Source organism: Marmota marmota, unplaced genomic scaffold (assembly GCF_001458135.2).
Source record: "Marmota marmota marmota unplaced genomic scaffold, marMar, whole genome shotgun sequence".
In the NCBI taxonomy this organism is placed as follows: domain Eukaryota; kingdom Metazoa; phylum Chordata; class Mammalia; order Rodentia; family Sciuridae; genus Marmota; species Marmota marmota.
The window spans coordinates 3,381,039-3,404,850 of record NW_025999977.1 but is presented as its reverse complement, the minus strand read 5'-3'; the positions used below and the strand labels follow the sequence as shown (position 1 = coordinate 3,404,850).

General features: G+C 39.7%; 1 long non-coding RNA gene across 14 annotated transcripts in view; it reads right to left on the bottom strand.

Moving 5' to 3' along the window:
• The window catches only part of LOC107137203, a 52,680-nt gene that overhangs the window by 2,085 nt on the left and 26,783 nt on the right, over positions 1-23,812 (bottom strand). For 8 of the 14 annotated variants that reach the window (XR_007348024.1, XR_007348018.1, XR_007348019.1 and 5 more), the window contains 3 exons: positions 6,628-6,793; positions 4,030-4,164; positions 1,444-2,878 (listed from right to left, as the gene is read on the bottom strand). This is a non-coding gene — a long non-coding RNA (uncharacterized LOC107137203). Of the gene's footprint in view, positions 1-1,443; positions 2,879-4,029; positions 4,165-6,627; positions 6,794-23,812 lie in introns of those variants that run through there. The other 6 variants (XR_007348027.1, XR_001502829.2, XR_001502831.2 and 3 more) reach the window with 3 other exon arrangements.

Sequence of the window (23,812 nt, the reverse complement as noted above, 5' to 3'; positions counted from 1 at the left end):
TCTATTTACCATCTGAACTTCTGGGTCCCCCTCTAACCCTACCGAACTTATATAGGTTCAGTTTTGGAAATTAGTGAGCTGCCTTCTTCAAAGTATCCACCACTCTCTAACATCAGAGACCTAGGAGGTAGAGGGCTTTCTGCTTGGGCTTTATACAGACTCAAGGGCTGTTAACAAGTGACCAACTCAAAACCTCCCTCTATGGTTACCTCTGGAGGTAATATCATAGGAAGCCTGAGTGTGTTTTTATGTAATCTATTAGGCCCTTAGAAGTCTTCTTTCCAAAAATATCTTCCCTGCTCTAGATCCACCTGGTACCTAAAGTTTTACCATTAGGGTCCTTAAAGTTGCTCAAAGTCTCTAGAGAAATATAAATATAACCCTTAACTCAGGGTAGGAGTAGGGGATTCGTGCAGAGTTACACAAGAACAAATGAGTGGAAGCCCTGAAATTCCTTTATCAGGGGCACAGAGGGCAAAGGAGTGAAGTGTGAGTGGGGAAGTGGAAGAATTAAGGGTGTCTATCTAGAAGCTGTTTTCAGAGAATACATGGTTTGTAATTACACTGCATATTTATTTAGAGTAGCTTTGACTAAGACTGATAGGGATTTGGTATGCCAGACTCTCCCCATAAGCCACTCCCTGGCTCCACCACTGCACAAGAAAATAAGCTGACTACAAAGACCTTGGAAATCCAGACACAAAGACCTGGACTTTGAGGGGAGCTGTCAAATTCAACTCCCTCTCCCTGAGCCACTGTGCTTGCCAGAAGCAGGTAAACACAACAGGACTGAGCTAAGGATTATCCACGGGGGATCTTGTATCCTCTGAAGGAACTGCTGGCAGCACTCCCATCCATGGAGAGGCCAAAGAAAGAAGTGCAGGACTTTGGGTCAAAAATGGCAGGGAAAAGGCACATAAATTGTGGCTGTATTATCCAGTCACAAGATGCAATCATACTGCTGCTTGTCACATGATGTCTTTTCCCCTCCTCCTTTGGTCTTTCCCTCTTCTCCTTTCCCCTCCCTTTGCTCTGTTTTGATTTGGTTAAAATAGATGCAAACCCTGGTCTTTTCTATTTTTACTACCCAGCCATTACATAATCCACACCGTAATTGCTGACTTGCAAAACTATTGGCAACAGTAGAAAAACCCTGGAGTTTTAAAAAGGAAAAGGATTATTACAGTACAAAAGCCTTTGGCAGCTTTACTGACTGGTAAAGCATCTGTACTCGTCACTTGCCAGTGGAAGTCACATGGGCCCTGGGAACATCCCCCACACACATACCTCAGGGAAAGTGGGCTAGGGGATGAGAGGCAACCTGGCTAAGAGGAAATGGCAGTGGGTGGGGGCCTGGGCTCATATTTAATAAATGCCCTCACCAAAAAAGTACTCAAGATTGAGTGCCAGATTACCAGGGGTACCTTTTACTGCTTTTGTTTCTTGCTAGGGAGTGAAGTCTCCAAAGGCCAGGACCTTGCCCTCATCAGCTTCCGGGCCTTCCTTCAACCTGCAACATATTTCTGCAAGAGTCTGAGGGAGGGAAGACTACCTCAGTTAAACAGGTGCCTGACAGACACAGGAGCAAGGAAGATTTCAAGCACAAAGAGCTTCTCTGCAAGGCTTTCCAGATATTAAGCCAGAAACACATTATTCAATTATTTCACAAAATGGTCCAATAAAAATATAAGAACTAGTGGTCTGGTAAAGGGTTTCACAACCAAAAAGAAATATTTCACTGAGCCAAAATTCTCTGTATGTTGAATATGGGTAATGCAGTAGATTAAGGAGGGTTAATGTCTTCTTTCCCTGATTTTGCCAATGTTGCCACATTCCTGATCCCCCCCCCCAAGAATCAAAGTGATCAGTCCAATTTGGATAATTGTATGTGACCATTTAAAATATTTGCCAAATGTGATATACTAGAATGGGTGATGAGATGGAACTGTGAACAACCCAGGTCAATCAGGAAGGCAGGTATTAATCAAAATAAGATACAAACATAACATTACAACACAACCATGATGAAAGGTTATAAAGGGAAAGTATAGGGTGCTAAGGGCATTTAGAACAGTATGACCAGATAGGGTCTGAAGGTTCTTAGAATATTACCCTAAGGACTTCAGGGTTCTTTCAATTTGGCACCTTTGTTTCCTTCTGTCCCCTATCCCTCCCTCCTTCCTATATTTATTGGGTTTTTACTATGCCAAAGATAATACTAAGTTCTTTACATGTGTGGTCTCATTTGATTTTTATAACAAACTTACAATTCAAATTCAGCACTTTAAGATAAAAGGATCTGTTGAAAAAAGCTGAACCTAGCCGGGTGCAGTGGCACACACCTGTAATCCCGGCAGCTCGGGAGGCTGAGACAGGTGGATGATGAGTTCAAAGCCAGCCTCAGCAACAGAGAGCTGCTAAGCAACTCAGTGAGACCCTGTCTCTAAATAAAACACAAAAAATAGGGTTGGGGATATGACTCAGTGAGTGAATGCCCTAGAGTTCAATCCCTGGTACCCCGCATCCCCCACCAAAAAAAGGTGAACCATACCATATTCTCTGTAAGAGAATGATATACCATTTATGACATGGATTAATTAAGACACTTCTGGCAGCAGGTGATGATTCAAATCAAACTTCTATAAGGGGTAAAAAAAGGGAAAGTCTAGGTCCACGCAAAATAAGCGTCCAGGATTCCACCAGTTTAACACGTGGTTACATCCAGGTACTCAAGACACCATCTGATCTCCAGTTTTCTCTATCTCACAGCTCAGCTGTCATCTGTGTTGCCTTCATTCTTGGGCAGTATTCTCCTTAGGGTGGCAAGATGGTCTCCAGCAGCATGGGACTTACATTCTGTAGGGTCAGGGCAACCGAGCTGGAAAGGAAAATTAGAGTGCACTTCTTAATAGTTCTAACAAAAACCCTGAGAGACCTGATTGGCCTGGATGTGGGTCTATGCCCCTGCCTGCCAAGTACTATTCTCTGACTGGCACATGACTATGTGTCCTCCAAGAGATGAACTTACTCCACTGGAACCACTTCTGAAAATAGGAAAGGAAGTGGTCCCCTAAAGAAAATAAAAATGCTCTTATTTAAGAAAGGAGAATGGCGAATAGTCAAAGCTCACTGACCTCTATTGTTCTCAAAGTGGGTGTTGAGACCATACAATAGGTTCTTCCATCAGCCAGGTCTTCCCCGCTAAGGCATGCACAAAAATACTAAATTCAGTGTGGCACTGACTAGATTCACACTGCTCAGAGACCATGACTTCTTACTTTAAGATACTAACTGAAGGGCTGGGGAGGTGGCTCAAGTGGTAGTGCGCTCGCCTGGCATGTGTAGGGCGCTGGGTTCGATCCTCAGCACCACATAAAAATAAAATAAAGATGTTGTGTCCACCAAGAACTAAAAAATAAATATTAAAAAATTCTCTCTCTCTCTCTTTTAAAAAAAAAAAAGATACTAACTGAAGTCTTACTATTTATTTAGGTCCTTGCTCAGAACAGTTTTCAAGTTCCAAGATTTTACAGAAGATTTTTCCCAATTTTTATTTACCCCTAAATGATAGACCCTACTCGGCAATAGCATGGCTGGGAAGGGTATAGCTCATTGGCTCTTTAACCAGCATCCTCAGGTTCTGCATAACTCACAGGGAAGGAGAAATATGACAAAGTCCTCCGTGTGGACATTTTTTTTTTTTTGCTTCCCTTTTGAAGTCTGAACGGAAAACAGCTTTCACTGGGCAGAAAGAGGAATATAATATGATAGCTGGAACATTCACAGAGCAAGATTTTGGAGAACCACTGTTAAACATTCTGAACTATACAGCACTACAACAATCAGATGTCAGCTGCAAACCCCCTGTCATTGTGCATTCTTTTAAAAGCTGCCTGGATCCTCCCATCCCAAGAAGAAATCCAATGGTCTTCCCAGAATCTCAGCAAATTACCAGCAGTTAATACTCTTAGTAGTCTCTTTGGCTCTGCTCCAACTCTTGCTAGAGCTTTGATCTTTTTCACATCTCACCTCCTGAGGCTGGTCTGTTCTCTCTGCTCTAAGCAGTCCCAGATGTGGGACTCAGCTCTTTTTCCATGCTTTACTCCAAAGAAAAAATATGTACACACAAACTCACTCAAAGCATCATGTGTCTGTCATATTTCCCTGAAAGTATAAAGAGACAGAGATTTTATATTACCCTGCTGCTTGGTCCTTTTATCTATTCCACATGCTCCTCACATTTTGTTGGTGGTAGGGACTAAATTCCCCTTATATTATTCAGAGTACCTTAGCTCTCCATCCCCCTTCCAGAGTTGGGAACCCACTAAGAACCATTCACTCCAGGTTTCTCCCTGATCGGCACCAAGGAACAGTTAAGAACTTTTACTCTCTTGTTGCTACCACCATTCTGTAGTGGTCAAAGGAATGGAATGATTTTTTTCCCAGTACGAATACGAATTATATCACCCCTCTTTACAAGAAGAACTAGTCAAAGTTTTTGTTTTAAATAAATTTATATTACACTACCCTAAATTCTCCACCTCAGAGAACAGCTTATGTAACAAGTCTGAAACAATCCCCATTATGTCCACTGACACTGAAATGTGAGTAAGCAAAGCAACACTTCTGTCCCAGAGACACTGCCAATCTTTGAAAGACAAGGGAGTATATATCCTTGCCACCTTCTGATGGAATTCCTGCTGTTTCCAGGCTGGAGTTTTGGAGCTTCAAACTTCAGCAAAATAGGTAAAACTAGAGTAAGTTTCAAAGACTCCTTTCACCTAGGTTGGTGAGTCTGGAACCAAGGTTAAAACCAGTGAGAAAGCCTCTCCAAAAGAGAGGCAAGGACAGATGCAAAGAACAGGTTTCCTCCCATGGGCTAGGCCAGCTTTAAGCCTTGCTTTCCTGAGCCACTCATGTTTCCCATCCTTTTCTAAGAGCATGGGACAAGCAAGGCTTCCCACGCAGAGGCCCCTGCATCAGAGTCAGAGGCAGGGAGGCTCTGCAAGGCTGTAAACACCAAAAAACAAGTAAATCCTAGCAAAGAAGAATCCTGAGCTTTGAATTCCTTTATTCATCACTCCAAAACATGCAACTGCAGACAACATAGTAGCATTCCTTAGGGATCCTTTTAGTTCCTGGGAAGATAGGGTGAGAAGTCTCTAAATTCTTCCCAGAAGCTAAAATTTATAATACCAAAGTACATTAACAAAGAAAGGATAAAGGTAACGATGTAGAATATATATTTTCTATCTTATATAAGAAACTGGCAAAAGTTAACATTTCATTCTTTAATGCCATCATTAGAAAAATACAGCCTTAAATAAAGGAAATTACTATAAAAATTATATAAAGTAACTTGTATACATTCTAAGTCAAACAGGAATGATTTTCAAAATAAATGGGAATCTCCTATTCATACTGTTCCATGCTTTCTATTTTTACTGACACAAAAACCTACTTCAATGTTTTAACAGCCACACAGAATTTCACAGTACCCCTACTCATGGATATTCACCATTGCAATGAACATCCTTCTCTAGAAGACTCTGGGCATAAGGGTGAGTGATTCCTTAGATGAAATCTGTTTGCTTCGCTGTAACTTGCCTATTTGTATTCTATGCCATTTTATATTGGGTTTATAGTATTTTTCTTATTGATTTGTAGGATCTCTCTAAAGATTGTAGATATTAATCTATCATCTATTACATATAGTGCAAAAATAATCTCCTAGCCTGTTGGCTCTCTTCTAACTTTGTTTATAGTAACTTGTGCCAGAAACAAGTTTCTCTCCTCTCTCTCTTTTTTTTGGACCTAGGGCCTTGCATATACTAGGCAAAATGTTCTACCACCGAGCCACATCCCCAAGCCAAGTTTCTCACTTTTATGTAGCAAAACCAATTACAAATTACTTAGAAAAAAGTGAAATGGGAGCAATGCACCTCAAGCTCTAAGCCACTATGGTCTCTTCCATTTAGGTCCCTTGATAAAGTGGCTGGTTAGACAGTTATTTTCCGAGTTCTGGTTTTATAGCCAGGGTGACAGTGAAAATTGATCAAGAAAGGGCAAAAAGAACTATGAGGATTTTTGTTTGTTTCCAGTAATTTGGGGTTGCTTTTTTAAATGTTTGAAGTCATAGTACTAACAATGTTGAAGGAATCCTGAATCACTGAAAATCCTTAAAACAGCTTTATGAACAATGAACTGAGAATTTCCAGACTCTTTCAAACTATGTAAGCTTTAGGGCATTACTTGCTGTCACCATGAAGGGAATGACTGAACACAGCCCAGGAAAAATAAACGTCAGACCCCAAAGGAATACAAAGGCTCAAGAGTCCACTGATTCCTACCAGAGTTTTACGCAAGAAACTTTTAAAAAGTTTCCATTCAGCCTCTCACAGATGATTAGTACAGCCCACTCTAGAGCAGTTAAAAAAAAAAAACACCCTAGTGGCCAAATAAGATTTGCCTACAAGAGGGCCAATAGCTTTTCCCTAAAAGTACTTGGCTCCTGTATCTGTAAACAAAGGCCCAGGATCTTAGGCGGTTGTCCTAGTTGGCCATTACTCACCCCAGCAACCCCATTAAACCCCCACACTATTTAAGCAGGCAGTGTAGAAAGCATACCTGAAAAACTGTCCTGGCCACCTTCCCTCCAGCTGAAACTTGACACTCCTTTATGAACTTGCATTCTGGGCAATGAAAGTTCCAACATAAAAACAATCTTCAGTGTCCAGCAGGAGGAGGAGGAAAAAGAGACTTCTTTGCTTGATATCTTGTTGCCTTGATGTTGCTTCAAAACCATTATTGTTATAATATTACCAAAAAGCATCTTTTTTTTTTTTTTTTTGCTAAGTCTTATGCTGAACAACTATATTCCTACTCATTGCTGTCATCTGCTGACCTCCTGGTCATCAAGGACTTGGTCACAGTCTGCCTTTCCATCTCAAGTCAAACCTTTGCCTGGTCATGACCTCCTCTATTTCTACTTCTCATCATTGCTTCTATAACTTCTGTTCTTTAACTTCACTGTGATTTCCAGGCCCTTCCCCACCACTGTGCCACCATCAGAACTCTCTTGGATTCACTTCTTTCTCTAGTCAGCTAAAGGACAACCACTCTCCCACCAATACTCTAGGCCACATTTATTTCTCCTCTTCTATTTGTTGTACAACACAGTTTCTATCTGAATGCAGATATTCTCAGCTTTAATCCTCCACTTGTTTCATACTGCTGAAATAATCATTAGTAATGAGGGCTGCTTCCTCTATAAATTAATAATCTCCAACATTGGGTGAGTCTTCAGCACTGCTCAGTTATCCTCTTACATGTCTCTCAAGGTCATAGCCAATGGCACAAAAGTTTTTTATGAAACCATACCACTCTCCCCACTATCTCACTTGCTCCTAACAGATGATTTCAACTTCTGTTCAGAAAAAACAAAGCTCAAAGAAAGCCCAACTGTCTCCCAAAATCTCATCAAATCACTCTAACCATTATATCCCTATGAAATAAGACTTAAAAGTACTCAGCAGAACTCAGCGGTACACATCTGTAGTCCCAGCTACTTGAGAGACTAAGGCAAAGAATCACTTGAACCCAGAGATCAAGACCAGTCTGGGCAACACAGTGAAACAACATCTCAGGAGGGGAAGGAAAAAAAATAAGTGTTCAGAAGAATCTTGGCAAAATGTAAGAAAGTAACAAATGGTGGTACTGGTGGTGATGTTAATCTCAGTGCAGCCTTGACCTTTGTTCAGTTCAAGTTTAAACTTGTCCACCAATACTCAGGATACAGTATTCCCTTTTCCCCAGGAGACTTTCTCAAACAATTTCTACTTGCTGTTTCCCCACAGCATAGGGTTGTGCTCTCAAGAAAAGAGATTAATAGCCCTCTTTATATCTTGCACCCTCTTTTTACTAATTCTTCTCACTTCACAGCTGAACTTCTTCAAAGAGGAGCCTCCCCAATGGGGTCACACCCTTGCCTCTCATTCAGGAGCTGCAGTCATGGCCCACTAAAACAGTGAATTACTTTTTAAAAAAAATACTTTCTTAGTTGTTGATAGGCCTTTATTTCATTTATTTATTTATTTATATGTAGTGCTGAGAATTGAACCCAGTGCCTCACACTTTCTAGGCAAGTGCTCTACCACTGAGCCACAACCCCAGCCCAAGTGAATTACTCTTACTTACCAAAAATTCTTCTCTTTGAAAAAATTACCTTAGCAATTAGCAAAAGAGTACAGTGAATGGAAATACAGTGTATTATTGATATAGAATTATAATAGTGAGGGCTGGGGATGTGGCTCAAGCGGTAGCGCGCTCGCCTGGCATGCGTTCGGCCTGGGTTCGATCCTCAGCACCACATACAAACAAAGATGTTGTGTCCGCCGAAAACCAAAAAAAATAAATATTAGAATTATAATAGTGAGAGAAATTTTTGATAATATGAACTAGAACAGATTTTCAACACTGTTGATACAAGCAACAGAAAGATTGCTTTTGCTTTTTTAAATGTTTGAAGTCATAGTTCTAACAATGTTGATATAAGTAAGAATATTTACTGTTTTTTTCTAAAACAAACCAACCTGTTTTCTAAAACCTTACCTAATTCTCTAGATCCAAATATTGGAAAAAAATCTCTTCTTACTCTGAATTCCCATATCATTACTCTGAATCTGTCATACTATGACTTTCTCTACAATTAAAGTTATCTACGTGCTAAACTTAAGTTCCTCAAAAGCAGGCTCAGTTGAGTTATTGCAGAACTCTCTGCAGTTAATAAATATTTGATAAATGAAGAAATGGACTTAATAAGCATATATTATAGAAAGCACAATTTTAGTTCGAAATCAATCTAATTGGCCCATTAAATCAGGCCCCCTGAAGAAGAACCTCCACTGACATTTTGCTAACCTAATAATTAGCTTTCCTTAATAAACTTGCATTCATTCACATGTTGTAATTTAGGTTTTTACTCATTAAATATGCCTTGAAAATGCAAATTCTGGGACTATTTCCTTTTAGGACCAGTCTGGAAGAACTAAGATAAGTCAATGAGGTAGGAATTATCCAGGCTGAAGGCAGTGAGCCTTCTCCCTTACCCCCAAATACTTTAACTACTTTCACATAACCATGTCAGCTCCTCCGCACAGGTCTGGCTTTGCCCCTTGCCCAACCTCCCTAGATCTACTCATTTCAAAGACAAGGAAGTTGATCTAGAAAATCTAAAAAGTTTTTTTTTTTCTGGTACTAATATTCTGTGAATAATTGCATATTACCATTTGAAAATCAGATTTTATTCTGAAAAGCAGAATGCTTAAAGAAATGCAGTAGTATATCCTTTTGTGAATATACTTTATGCCCCCCAACACTCTCAATATAACTGTTAGATCATCTATATGAGACCAGTAATGCTCCCAGGGCACAGGACATAGAAGAACTTCTTCTAAAACACTGACATTCCTATCCCACATCCCTCTGAAGAAGCTAGCCCCTAATCCTTACCTAGGCAGAATTACAGACTTGGAGAAGCATGCCAAGGGTAAAAAGGTGGCCAGGAATGCATGATGGAAAACACAAGGCAAGGTTAAGTGACAGGTCCCAGTCCCTCTGGAGCCAGAACTTACACCTCCCAAGTTTGCTTTACAGTAGAGAGCATAATTTCTAGCAGGGCTAAAAACCACCAATGGCAAACAACCAAAGGGCAGGGCCAGTGTGGGTAAGCAAAAGTCAGAGATAAGCAAAAGAGGCTCCTGATTTAGTATCCAAACAGTCAGGAGGAACATCTATAATGTAACTCTTTGGGTAAGATCCAGTTTGCCAACAGGAAATCTCCTATCTCCTTGGACCTCTTCATTTGTTCTCATCCTTTACGAGGAGAGATCATGTGACTGGGACCCAAGTGACACTAGCTTACTAGTTTTGGAAATACCTAAACAATCACCAGTTCATAAAGCAGAAACTTCTAATAGTGCCTCCATTTCCTCCCTCCTCCCCATAAAATCTGAGCAGTAACACTTATTATGAACAACCCATCAAAGCTGTGGTATGAGGCTGTGGGAAAACTGTTCCACCCAGCTCAACAAGCCTCAGGAAGAAAGATTCCATCAGTCCTTCACACACTCATTCAAGCACCCTTCCCGGACTCCCCAGAATGCTCCAAGCACTGGACTGTAAGGATTCCCTGTAAGATTCTTTAAAGACTCAAGTCTAATGACTGCAGACCATCCTTAAAGTTGACCCTTTGGATTCAGAACATCTAAAAGGTCATAACTGCCTTTTTATTTATGCTATCAGAATAAGCTAAATAATTTAATCTCATAAGTATAATTTCCAGTTGGAAAACTGAAGTGACTTAAGAGACTCATGATTTTCTACTCACTAAAGCAGGTCCTCCCAAGATTTCCACTAGTTAGTGAATACCCAAGTGGAGGTAACATGGGATTCCAAAACTAAACAAACATCATGACTTCAAAAAGTTCTTTTATCATTTAACTAACTCAGACAAGCCTTTCCCTCACTAGTCAAAGTCAATACACTTTTACTGTATTGCTTTCAAAGACTGAAGCCAGAATTCAATAAACTACTACACCACCACTAACTATGCCATAATCAAACTGGACACCCTTACTTCCAAAACACTTCATAGCTATTTATGGACAGGTTAGGACCCCTAACCCACACCCCCCGCCTTGAATTCAATGGAACATCCAACATTCTCTGGGTTTAGGAGAATGTCAGAGCTCAAAAGGACCAGGGAACAATGCAGTGACTATAAAGTGGTCCTCTTCTGCCCATCTCATAACTGTTCCTAACTCCAGGCTGCAGCTTTTGCATCAGTATTTCCTTCCTTAGAAAATTCACCTTTAAGAGGCAAGGGAACGGGAAAATTAGAAATGGAATTTGAAGCTGAATATCTCAATTTGAGTCCTAATTCTACATTCTAATTGAGTTTCAATGTCCATATAAAAGAAAAAGTAATAAAGAAAAGTATGCAAGATTGTGTTAGCTAAGTTACTGTATTGGTGGTACTCTGTAAATGATACAGTGATTTTTATGTGTTGTTTTGGCTGTTGTTTATTATTACTAAGAACTCCTATCTTTCCCCAAGATCTACCCTTAGATCTGATTGAGATCGCTGTCATGCACTCCTCTCCAGTGTCTCTTAAGATGTACAGCAAAGAAAGAACTAAGATACCACCATGCTTCCCCCAAGCCTGTAAGGGCACCAAATTTAGGGAGTCTCCATGCTTACCACTTCTACTTTACAAGTAACTTTCTCTCTAAATGGAGATCTGTAGCCTACAAAACATTTCTTCTCAGATATACCTTTAGACCTTCAAATTCGACTCCAGGAAACAAATTCATCTCCCACTTCTATAAGAGTGGCTCCCTTTTCTAATTACCCCCTTTCTGTCATAATGGATAGTCTTCCAATTTTATAGGACAAATACTAGCATTATTGGGTGACTTACTACTCTTTGTTCTTTCTCCTCTTCCAGCCTTACAGACTATCAAACCAGTAGTTTCTTCCATGAAATGTCTTTAGATTAGCCCTTTCTCTCCCTGGTTAAAGTTATAATCCTACTGTCCACCCTAGTTGATAACTTATTACTTCAGGCCTATACTGTCACTATAGCTTCCTAATCAGTTTCTCAAATATTATTTTCTGCTTCATTCATTTCAGACACCCACACCATAAAAACTTCCCTGATCACTACTACTTTTATTACAACCACCTGCCCAGTAATCTATAATGGCTCTTCATTAGCTAATACACCAAGGTAAAATAATTTTATCAGCTCACCCATCACTCACAAGTCAGAATTCTGTTTTTTCAATAGTTTTTTCCCAAATCTGAAGACAACTTCTGATAACATTGTGTTGTATGATTTTTTTAAAATATATACACATAGTTATGCCTATATTTATTTCAGGTGAAAGAAGTTCATATACTATGTTTTTCATGTATATATTATAGCTATCTTCCATGTTAATTATAAATCTACCTCATTATCAATGTATGGACACACCATATTTGACCAGTTTATTATCAATGGCTATTTTGTTTTAAATATATATATTTGTCCCTATAAACTTGCCCTTAGTAGTAAAGATACCCAGAAGTGGAACCAATGGTGCACTATACACACTTTAAATTTTGATAGATACTGTCAAGTTCAACTTCAGAGTAGTTGTACTAATTTATATTTCCAATCACAAAGTATGAGTTCCTGCTTCCTCAAGCCCATATCAGCAATCCAGTAATAAATATTTTCTTCTTCTCCTTCCTTCCCCTTCCTCTTCCCCTTCCCCTTCTCCTTCTTCCCTTCCCCAGTGCTAAGGGTTAAACGCAGGGCCTCACACCATACTTGCTTTTCCACAGAGCAACACTTCTTCATTTTAATATTGGTTGATCTAACAGTTGAACTATGGTATCTCATTTCTATTTGTGTTTTCCGCATCAGAGTGAAACAGGCTTTTTCTGTGTGTTTTATTGGTTATTTGTATTTATTCTCCTATGACTTTGGCACATTTTCTTTTGTGGTATTTGCTTTTTTTCCCTATTGATCTGTAAGACTTTTGTGTACATTACTGATATGTTTTTTAAAAACCTAATTATCTCCTAATAAATTTATTACTTTAGTTTTAATGTAAAAAACCTCTTCTCCATCTAGAATTTATATGGAAACAGTGAATTTTTTTTAATGGTTAGTCAGTTTTCTATTTTATATAATTTGTCCTAACTATCCTTTCCTAATTGAAACTGAGATCTGTTTCTGGACTTTTTAATCTATTCTGAGCTCTGTTCACCAACAAGAATTCTCCCTTGCAATAGTACTAGTTTTTCTTCATTGTCCACACAGGTCTTATAAAGGTTGCTGTCTATGTTCAAATTGTTTTCCATGCCTGGATAATCATCCTGCTTCTACTCCATAAATCATTCAATGCAAAATCATGGGGCTAAAAAGTAAATGCATTTTCAAAAAGAAATGGCTTTAAAAGAGGAAGATAATGAAAAGAACACATCAGAGGTTCTATAGATGATCTTCTGTGTAGCTGAAGAAGTGGATGGAGCACTTTATTGAGCTGAGCCCTATAGTGGGTTCTGAACAAACAGAAATGAACCAAGAGTTGCTTTCAGGAAGAATAATTAGTGAGAATTCAACTGCTGTGCAAAACACAGTAAGAAGAATTTGTAGTCCTTAGTCACAATTATAGTATGGAAAGTTTCAAAGGAGAAAAAGACCAAGGCCATATGCATGGGCAATATGAATAGTGATGCATCCCTAATAGAGAGCACTTTTTTTTAAAAAATATTTTTTATTTTTTAGTTATCGGCGGACACAACATCTTTGTTTGTATGTGGTGCTGAGGATCGAACCCGGGCCGCACGCATGCCAGGCGAGTGCGCTACCGCTTGAGCCACATCCCCAGCCCCAATAGAGAGCACTTTAAAGTTCAGGGATAGGCCAGTATTAGAATAAAGTTACTTACCTTTTTGCAATGTAAAATCCTGCTCATTACTCTAAAAGTTTAATAAAGCCTACTACACATACAAAAGCTTTAATTGGGGGTTCTGCATCTGGTACAATGTAGATAGAAATGGGAACAAAACATGCTTGAACTGTAGGACTATCCACAATCTGAAATAATTTAGTGGGAGCAAGACCTCAAAGTCAGAGGGACTGTAATACATGAGCTCCCAGGAACTTAGAAATCTAGAGGAAGGAATCAGACTTCCTATAAATTGTTGAATGATACTTTGAGTTAAAATTTAAAAGGGAAGAATAATCCCAGTCAATTGATGGCTTAAGCTGGGATCTTAATCCTTAAACTGTTTAAAAGGAACCAAACTGCATAAGGTTCAGTACACTTACAAACACAGTCACCAGAGGAGGTGCCAATTACTCTGCTTATACAAGAAAGGATCATAGGTTCTACCCTTTCTCCATCCTTCATGCATACAAAGGTGTCAATTCTCAGCTCTTCAATGACATATATCCCCGCCCCCTTAGCCCTCAGATGTTTTCCTTCTAGGACTTCCATTTTATTTAGAATCTAAACCTCAGATAAACCTTTAATTGCTCTTGAATCTTTTTTTTTTCCTTTTCTGTTATTTTTTTTACTGTAGAATTCAACTAGATTCCTTGTAGACCTTTAAGAAAAAAAAGTGCAGGGGCTCATACTAAACACCTTACATTATACTCAGAGACTATTAAATTTCTAATAGGGGAACAGTGGAAGATGGTGATGCAAAAGTAATGCCCGATAGTGACATACCTGAGTCTAAGAACAAAACTGGAAGAGAAGGAGATTTGGAATAGGAGAAAGAGAATGGGTTGATAAAGAATTTAATGTGGCTTGAAATGCTGACTTTAGATGCCTAAATGCTATCCAGGTTACAGTTATCAATAGTGTTTTTGTTACTGTGAGATAGGAACTCAGAAGAAAAAAATGCTATAGACAACAAGTTTAAGAGTATTTGACATATTAGTAGAAGATGAAACCATAAGCAGATGGCATCACACCAGAGACAGTATATAAAGGGAGGTGGGAAGTGGGCCAAGGATAGAATCTTAGGAAATGGCCTCATTTAGGGAACCTGTTAGGGACAATCTAGTAATGGGAAAACAAGTCTTTTACAGATATAGGCCAATTTAGTAAAAACCTATAAAATAACAATATAACCAACAGGCTCTATTTAAGATCTCTGAGTGCCCATTTCAAGTCCTCTTTGTACCTTCCTAGAAGTGAGCTGACTCCCTGATCTTCACATGCCCCTATAGTCCCAACTACTAGGAGGCTAAAGCAGGAAGATCTCAAATTTTAGGCCAGCCTGGGCAACACAGCTAGACCCTATCTCTCATAAAAACCAAACCATAGTCTTTCAAAGGAAATAGCAGACAGACAAGTACTACAGGTCAAAGCCCCAAGGCCTCTTCTTCACCCCTTGTGGGTAAAGGATACTACATGATAGATGTTCAAAGAACATCATACCTAAGTATAGATGAAAGTTGAGTCTTTCCATCTATTTTGTTTTAGGATTAGCTCAGTTAACAATCTAAGATCAGCCAAAGAACAATCTCACTCAAGAAAGGAAAGACATATACATCAGGATCTTCAAAAGACCAGTAGTTTTTAAATCAGGAGTCCTAGAGATTTCTATTTGCTTCGAATGGTCCTTTCCTAGCTATACTGCGAATGGCATGCAGAGAAAGTGGCAGGCTTCTCTTTAGTTACCAGCTGAGCCAGCTACAACTCCTGGCACTTGCTCATCCATCCTGTAGATTTAAAAGGCTCTCCACTTGTAACACTGCCCCACTCAGAAAGCAAGTACCTATCTTCATTCAAGGACTGAGAAATACTACTATATTCCATACTGCCCATGAGATGTAGAAGAAAAGGGACTTAATACTGAAAGTATAAAATGTATCACCCATTCCATAAAAATGAGCTCCATGCTACTTGGCACTGATCTCCATGTGTAGGTAAAAATCCTGAAACAGCATTGAGACTTAAGGCTGATGCTGAGACAAACAGTTCCAAAGTAGGAGGAAGAGTTGCTCAGAGTGTTTTAGAGAAATCCTGACAGAAGTCAAACCTGGGTAAAGGAGCCTTGAGAAGCCCTCCTTCTTTGCATCCATGAACTGATGACATCTATAGCCATGATGGTATCACCTCACTCACCACTTCCCATTTCAATGGAGACAAAAGGAGGAAAGGATTCAAAATGGGAAAAAGAATGCAGAATCCTTAGAGCTCCACTCTAGATCATAGCTGCCTAAGCAGAAGCACAGTAAGTAGTCTAATATATGGTATGATTCCAGAGAAACTGGTGAAGAAGTGTAGGTATCAAGAGAGCATTTGTTGCCCCCGAAGAATTTTTTCACTGATTGTCATATTACTTTCATCTGGAATCATTTCATTTGCTGTTCATTTTGCAGGCAAAGCCTCACACTTTCAAAAACTATCTTCCACCAAATGCCATATTCTGTAAAATTCTAATAAATATTTTCCAGGAGAAAAAAAATAGTTCTCTAGTTAAATAAGTTTGGAAAATGCTATATTCTCATTTCCCTTTGGAGTTTTTTTTTTTTTTTAATTTAAATCTTTTTTTTTTTTTAGTTGTTAATAGACCTTTATTTATTTTTATGCGGTGCTGAGAATGGAACCCAGTGCCTCACACATCCCAGGCAAGTGCGCTACCGCTAAGCCACAGTCCAAGTCCCTCCCTTTTGGAGTTTTATAATGCTTATTAAAAGCTCTTTTTGAGGCGGAGGCAGCTGGAGAGCTAGCATGAAAAGCAGGACAAAAGTCCATCTAAGCTAACAGCCTTGTTCCAGAAGAGCAGCCAGACAGACCAGAATGACATCCAGTTAGCACAATGAGCAGTAGGCAGAGTTCAAGGAGGTCAGTACAAGGAGATCACTGCATGGGAAGGACTCTACCTACTGAAGCCTCGAAGGAGGAAAAAAAAGAAAAAGGCTTTAATATTAGAAAAGCTACCTGGACCAGGAAAGGCTGGAAAGCAAAGGCCAGGGCTGGGGATGTGGCTCAAGCGGTAGCGCGCTCGCCTGGCATGCGTGCGGCCCGGGTTCGATCCTCAGCACCACATACAAACAAAGATGTTGTGTCCGCCGAATATAACTATAAATATTAAAAAAAAAATTCTTTCTCTCTCTCTCTCTTTAAAAAAAATAAAATAAATAAATGTCATTTTCTTTAAAAAAAAAAAAAAAAAAAGCAAAGGCCACAGACCCTGGTGAGGGACAACAGCAGGATTTTAGTCCTGGATAAGGTTGGGGTTCCAGGCAGGGTGCTGGACAAAGCCTGGTACTGGTAAAAGGCAAAAATGGTAAGATGGAGAGGAGGCAGAGATTGGGTGGACAGAGAACTATCATTTATGGCACAGAACACATGCCCCAAAATCAGGCATTGGTTTCAAAATGCTGGTGATCAGCAGATCCAGTTAATTTGGTGTAGAAGGCTGTGAAGGTTGGGAAGAGACAAAGGGGTGTGGAATATCCAGAAACTTCCACAGAGTTGAGCTGATTCTGTTAAGAAAAGAGGTCCAGATCTTATCAAACACTGGGGAGAAGAGAATAGAGGTCATTTTCATGATAGCTCTCTAAAGAATGTACCAAAAGAAATGACTTAAAATCCAAGAGAACTGAATGAAACCTAAAGAAGTTGCTCTGGACTTAAGATGGGACTGTGTTCAGAGTAGAATTTGTAGCCTGCAGGTGAAGGGAATCCATGAACAACACTGTGAGGAGTTGAGAAGGATATGGATTTGAGTTGCCCCAGAAAAAATTCCCTGGGGAAGGAAAAGCCATGAGAATTCATATCATAAAGGCCATTTGAGAACACTGAAAAATGAAAGTGGATGCCCAGTCAACTAGGAAGACTATGGAGAAACTCAGGCCAAAAAAAATTTCTATATCTGAATCATAAGGGCTACCCTTAAAAGTTTTTGGATCTATTTAGTAGGGCAAGGGGGAACTGTACCTTTGTGTACACACTCCAAGTGCTTTGTCATTGCTGTTGACATGGCTTGTGTTGTTTTCCAGCAAAGTCCCATCACAACATAACTCACTGGGAAACAGAGCAAAAGTTGTCTGTGACCAGCAGCCACTGAGGAAGTGCCCTGCCCTTGGTGTCAGTGGTGGCCTCTTTTGCGCCACTATGTTGCACCACTTCTGGGAAGCTGTACCTCCCTCTTCCTAAGATCTGTGACCACCTCATCTAAAGACATCACAGCAAACCACAGACCCAAAGCTTCTACACTCCTAGTTACTACCCTCCAAACAACACTGTCTGTAATATAGCATGCTGGTGGGAAAATCTCTCTACTCAGCATCCCCTCTTTTGGGGTTAAGAACCTCTATTCTCACCTATTTTTTGTTTGTTTGTTTGTTTGTTTTCTTGGTACTAGAAACTAAACCCAGGGACAGTGTACCACTGAGGCCACAACCTCAGCTTTTTTTTTTTTTTTTTTTTTGAGACAGGGTTTTGCTAAGTTGCTTAGGGACTTGCTAAGTTGCTGAGGCTGGTCTCAAACTTGCAATACTCCTGCCTCAACCTCCTAAATCACTGTGATTACAGATGTAAGCCACTATGCCAAGCTAGCTATTTGTCTTTTTATAAACAAAACTGTGAAGGAAATAGTTTCTTTAGGGAGTCAGTTTCTCTTTTCAGCACCTTTACCTCAATTTCATTGTGCCTTTTTTCTGTTTCTACAACTAGGTGGGCAGTGTCCTCTCTTCTCTACTCCTTCCTTAGTCTAGTTCTCAGAATCAATTTCACAAACTCCTTTACACTTTCATTTATATGACCAAGATGCTTTATCATCAAATCCCTTCCTGGAGGGATGTGTGTGTGTTTGCTGGGAATTGAACCCCCAGGGCCTTGGACATGCTAAGTATACTCTCTACCACTATTCAATAGAGTCTCAGAGATTTAAATCAAGGGGAAGAAATTTCAGTTGTGGAATTCCAAGCAACAACAAACAGCTGTGCCAAGTCTTTGAGGGATAGGACACATTATTGGAACCTCTGAAATTATACCACTTAACAGACCAGACTTTTTATTCCATCACCTGACACCCTTCTGCTAGTCCAGAGACCAGGATCCCCTGGATCAGGGCCAGTACTTTTTGCCACCTGGTCTCCCTTAGAAAGGCAAAAGAGAGATACCTCTTGTTTACTCAGTACTAATTCATTGTAACAGACACACAACAGGTGTCACCAGCTCCAACACACACGGTGAAGGCATACCACACCCTCACCTCTTACCCATCACAGCTTACTCCTTGAGACACATCAGATTTCATGTGGAGGACAGGATGGAGCCACTTAAGTAGTAAGCCAGTTACCCATGGTTATTTTTGACTTGTGGGCTACACTGAAAATGTAGAGGTAAAGAACAAAGGCTTTTTTAATCCTCCCCTACAGCCTATTGGTATCATTCCCATATATGTTGTTGCAGCATTTCTATATATAGAGCCTAGTATTCTATAAACAGGATCCTCTGGCTAAAAGGATCACTCCAAGCAAAATTGTGAGGTAGAGAAAGATAGTATCTTCCTGTCTTTCCTCATCCTCCTTTCCTAAATCTCACAAGAGACAGAAAAGCTCTAGAAAGTAGTATGGACTTTGAAGCTGGACAGACACAAGGAATAAACCTAGCTCAGCCTTTTATTAGTTGTGTGACCTTGAGCAAGTTATATAACTTCAATGTTCAACTTGCCTATGTACAAAAATGAGGATGATATTTTTTACTGGTTCATATTATAATTAAGAAAATACATGAAAAGCATCTAATACATGCTTGACTCTCAAGGGGTAACTATCTGTTTTTCCCCATTTAGTTCATTATGCACCTGGTGCCCTCAAGATATTCTCTGGCTGTCCAAAGCCATGAAGTGTTCCCCATACAAACCTTCCTTTCCTTTCCTTTCCTAATCCCTATCAAAGTTCCCAAGATTCTATCTCTTATGAGAGCTGACCTATCACACTGTTAAAGGAAAGCAAGTCTGATGGTGAAATGAATTCAAGTACAATGTAAACAGTATTGCTGGGTTCCTACATTAACTCTGTGGGGGTGTTTCTGTATTTTAAAAAGGAACTTAAAAATTCAAATGAAAGAATTATAATGGTGAGACTCTCCCACAGGATAAAAAGACTACAGTGTCACCTCTTTCCTTGGGAACACAGCCTCCATGACTCTCTGAGATGAAGATGAGAAATCAGATCTACAGAATGTCAGCTCGGATTGCTGTCATATCTCAAATCAGTAACAGGTCCAGAATAGAACTTGGGAGCCTTAGCTGCCCCTCCTGCTATAGCCAGCACACACCACTTCCTTAGCCAGGAAGTTATAGTGATACTTTTTTTCCTAGGAGGTTTCCAACACTATTTTAAACTCTTTGGAATCAAGCAATAGAATTTGAGGATAGTCAGAGCCTTGGAACAGTCTATGGGAGGCCTGGGCCCCATTTCCAACATCACATTTTTCTTTTCCTTTCAAAATGGTCTCAATGAAGCACCGATTAACACAGGAAGTAGAAAGGACCTGCATCCTAATTTCTCTCGCCATGATCCAGAAAGAAGGATCACAGAGTAATTTCTAGGCTTACCATATACAGGATCACAGAAGCAGATTATTATGCTAAAATCAGCCTTAGTATAATCACCTGGCACAATGTGCTATGCTCACTATAAATCACCATTCAGCATAGGAATTCTCATTGCCAGGTATTCTTTAGCATTTTTGTGTGTATATTCAACTTGACTTTCCTGGAAAGCCCCTGGGGAGCCAGGAATACCAGCCAGACTGGGTTCTCAGGAGCCAGACATCTCTTGTGGGTGGAAAAGGCTGGCTGGCAGCTTCAGCAGGTGGTATAAAGAACTGAAAGTGAAGTCTAGGTGAGGAAGGGACTGGTCCAGGCAGGATTACCCAACAGTATGTGTTTAGGAAACTGGCAGAGACTATGACAACAAATATTTTAAATTATTTTTTTTAATGTTTATATTTAGTTTTAGGTGGACACCATATCTTTATTTTATTTTTATGTGGTGCTGAGGATCAAACCCAGTGCCTCACACATGCTAGGCAAGCATTCTACCATTTGAGCCACAACCCCAGCCCTTAAATTATTTTATATTTATCAAAGTAGTCACTACAATAAAAATCAGAATTTTACTACATCTTCCTAATTCTTTGCTGTATTTCCTTATACTTTTTTGCATTCAATACTGATTTTGATATATACACTAAGGACTCAAATGCTTTAAACTTTAAAGTTCTTAATTTGGCCCTTTGCTTCAGGAAGAGGGAAGAAAAACCAAGAGTCTGAAACTTCAAGGTCAATATTCATTTCTTCATTCAGCAAACACTTCCTGAGGGGCTAGTAAGTGCCAGGTCTTTGCTTATCCTGAGTAACGAACTAAACAGATATGGTTCCCATATTCCTGGAGCTCACAGTCTAGTGAGAGTAGCTGAGAATAAAAACAGGATCCACAGCCAAAGGTCTATACTGCAAAACAAGATTCCTCAGCCAACAATGAGATGGCAGCAGAAGAGTCCATAAGCAGTCAAGGAGCTATTCAAGATGAGCTGGTTCAGAGAATGACTTCCACCCCTCACTTCCTATGTGCAAGGGAAAGAACCACTGTGATGGGTTGAGTTCATCAATAACATGATGACTGATGCCCCTCACAGCTGGTGCAGCCACACAGTTGCTCCTTTTCTGCTCATAGCCATGTTCTGAAAGCTGTGAGATCCTGAAAACTTCAAATAAAAACACAAAATCTGAGCTATCAGAACAGAAATTCTAAAAGATACAACTGGCCAGAAGCAGGAATCATAAAAACAATGGCCAGAATCAGATGAGGGATATCCCCAATCTTGTCACATCAGGTCTCTGACTGCATGAAAAATAATTTAAAAAGGAGGAAAGCTGTGAAAAAGAGACTGATTATAATGGTCAGGATACCATCAGAAGTCTCTTGAAATGAGTTTCTGCACTACAATATGAAGTGGGTAAGAACTGGTGAAAGGCTATGGCCTGATACGTTAGACAAGGGAGACATATCAGGAGCTCAGTTCTGGCACTGCCAGAAGTTGGGGAAGGTGGAAAGCCAACAAGAGCATCAGCAGGAGCCAGAGAATCAGAGCAGTATCTACAGAGATCTCAAAGTACCTCACCTCTTTGGGTTTCTGTTTTCTTTATCTGAACATGGAGATGATGGTAACAGCATATATTAGTTCCTTAGGTCTGCTACAACAAATTGACATGAATTGGATGGCTTAAAACAGAAATTTGTTATCTCACAGTTCTGGAAGCTACAAGTCTGAAATTAAGGTGTCAATAGGCCCACACTCCCTCTTAAAGCTCTAAGGAGTTCTTCCTTGCCGTCTCTAGTTTCTGGTGGTTGCTGGCAATCCTTGGAGTGCAAAGCCATTCCTGAGCTTATAGCAGCATAACTCTAATCTCTGCCTCCACTGTCATGTGACCATCTGTATCTCTCTCTCTCCTTAGAAAGTCATTGGATTAGGATCTGCCAATAGGATCATCTGAAACTTGATTATATCTGCAAAAACCCTATTTCCAAATAAGATCACATTCAGAGGTTCTGGATGTGTATATGAATTTTGGGGGAATGGACCTAACAGAGCATCAAACTCATAATAAGGGGCTTATGTGTGTCAGTGCTCCAGACTATGCTATAATGCATTCTATGTAAAGGTTAATCACCCTTCATTATTGTTTCTGTCAGGCAGCAGCTGCCAACAGGACATGTAAGTGCTCTGTTATATAAGAATCACCTTACCTCCATCTTGAGTTAAAGAATGGAACTAGAGTTCTGAAAAGAGATGATGAGGACAAAGACAAAGCAAAACAGGTTTACTACAGTACTACCCTGGGTTCCACCTCCAGCACTGGGGGCGGGGGGGGGGGAATAAAAGGAAGAAAGAAAGAAAAAAATCATTGGAAAAATGTTCAAAGGACATGAATAAGTCAAAGAGAAAAATACAAAATCCAAAATATATTTGTAAAGATGTTCAATCTTTTATATTCAAAAAATACAAATTAAATCATATTTATTGAGTGTTATACCCCAGTTGATATTCTAAACATTTTAATTGAACTGATTTATTCCTTATAATAATCCTTTAAAATAGGTGCTATTATCATCCCTACTTTACTAAAGATGAAACTCAGAGGAAGGTAAATGACTTGGTCACACAACAAGCGGTTGAGTCAGAATTCAGGCTATAAGAAGCTAGTTCCAAAGACACCTTCTTTACTCTTGACTATCATGTGACCTGTTAGACGGATAAGATATATCACCTGTAGGATGGATAAGACAAAAAACACAATGCCAGCCAGCCATGGTGGTGCACACCTGTAATTCCAGCAGCTCGGGAGTCTGAGGCGGGAGGATAGTGTGTTCAAAGCCAGCCTCAGGAACTTAGCAAGGCCCTAAGCAACTTAGCAAGACCCTGTTTCAAAATAAAATATGAAAAAGAGCTGGGGACGTAACTCAATGGTTGAGTGCCCTGGGTTCAATACCTAGTACGAAAAAAAACCCTGCAATGCCCAGTGTGATTAAAACTATAGAAAGTCATGTGCTACTTTCTTTTTTTTTTTTTTTCCTCTCTTTTTAATTTTTTTCTCTCTCTCCCAGCAATTCAAAAGGCTAAGGCCCTAAGCAACTTAGTGAGACCCTGTCTCAAAAAAAAAAAAAAAAAAAAGCCTGGGAATGTAGCTCAATGGTAAAGAAAGCACCCGCTAGGTTCAATCCCCAATACAAAAAAAAAAAAAAATTTTACACATATACATGCTTATACTCTGTGAGAGAGGATTAGCACATAAAGAGATGGTTAATAATAAACAAGGGTTCAGATTAAGTGCTAGGAAAGTGGTACAGGTAGTGTGTATGTTCTCCCACCCACTTACATATCTTCTTCCCCATACTTTGTTCCAGAAAGAATATAAGGAGGGGCTGGGGATGTGGCTCAAGCGGTAGCACGTCACCTGGAATGCGTGCGGCCCGGGTTCGATCCTCAGCACCACATACAAACAAAGATGTTGTGTCCACCGATAACTAAAAAAAAATACTAAAAAATTCTATCTCTCTCTCTCTAAAAAAATGTTTAAAAAAATTTAAAAAATAAATAAATAAATAAATAAGAATAAGGAGAGCACATCTACACACCCTCCCAAGTTCTTTAACTTTCCCCATCCTCCCTCATCCTTTCCCTCTTCTTTCCAGAAGCCAGGTCACTCACAGGGTGA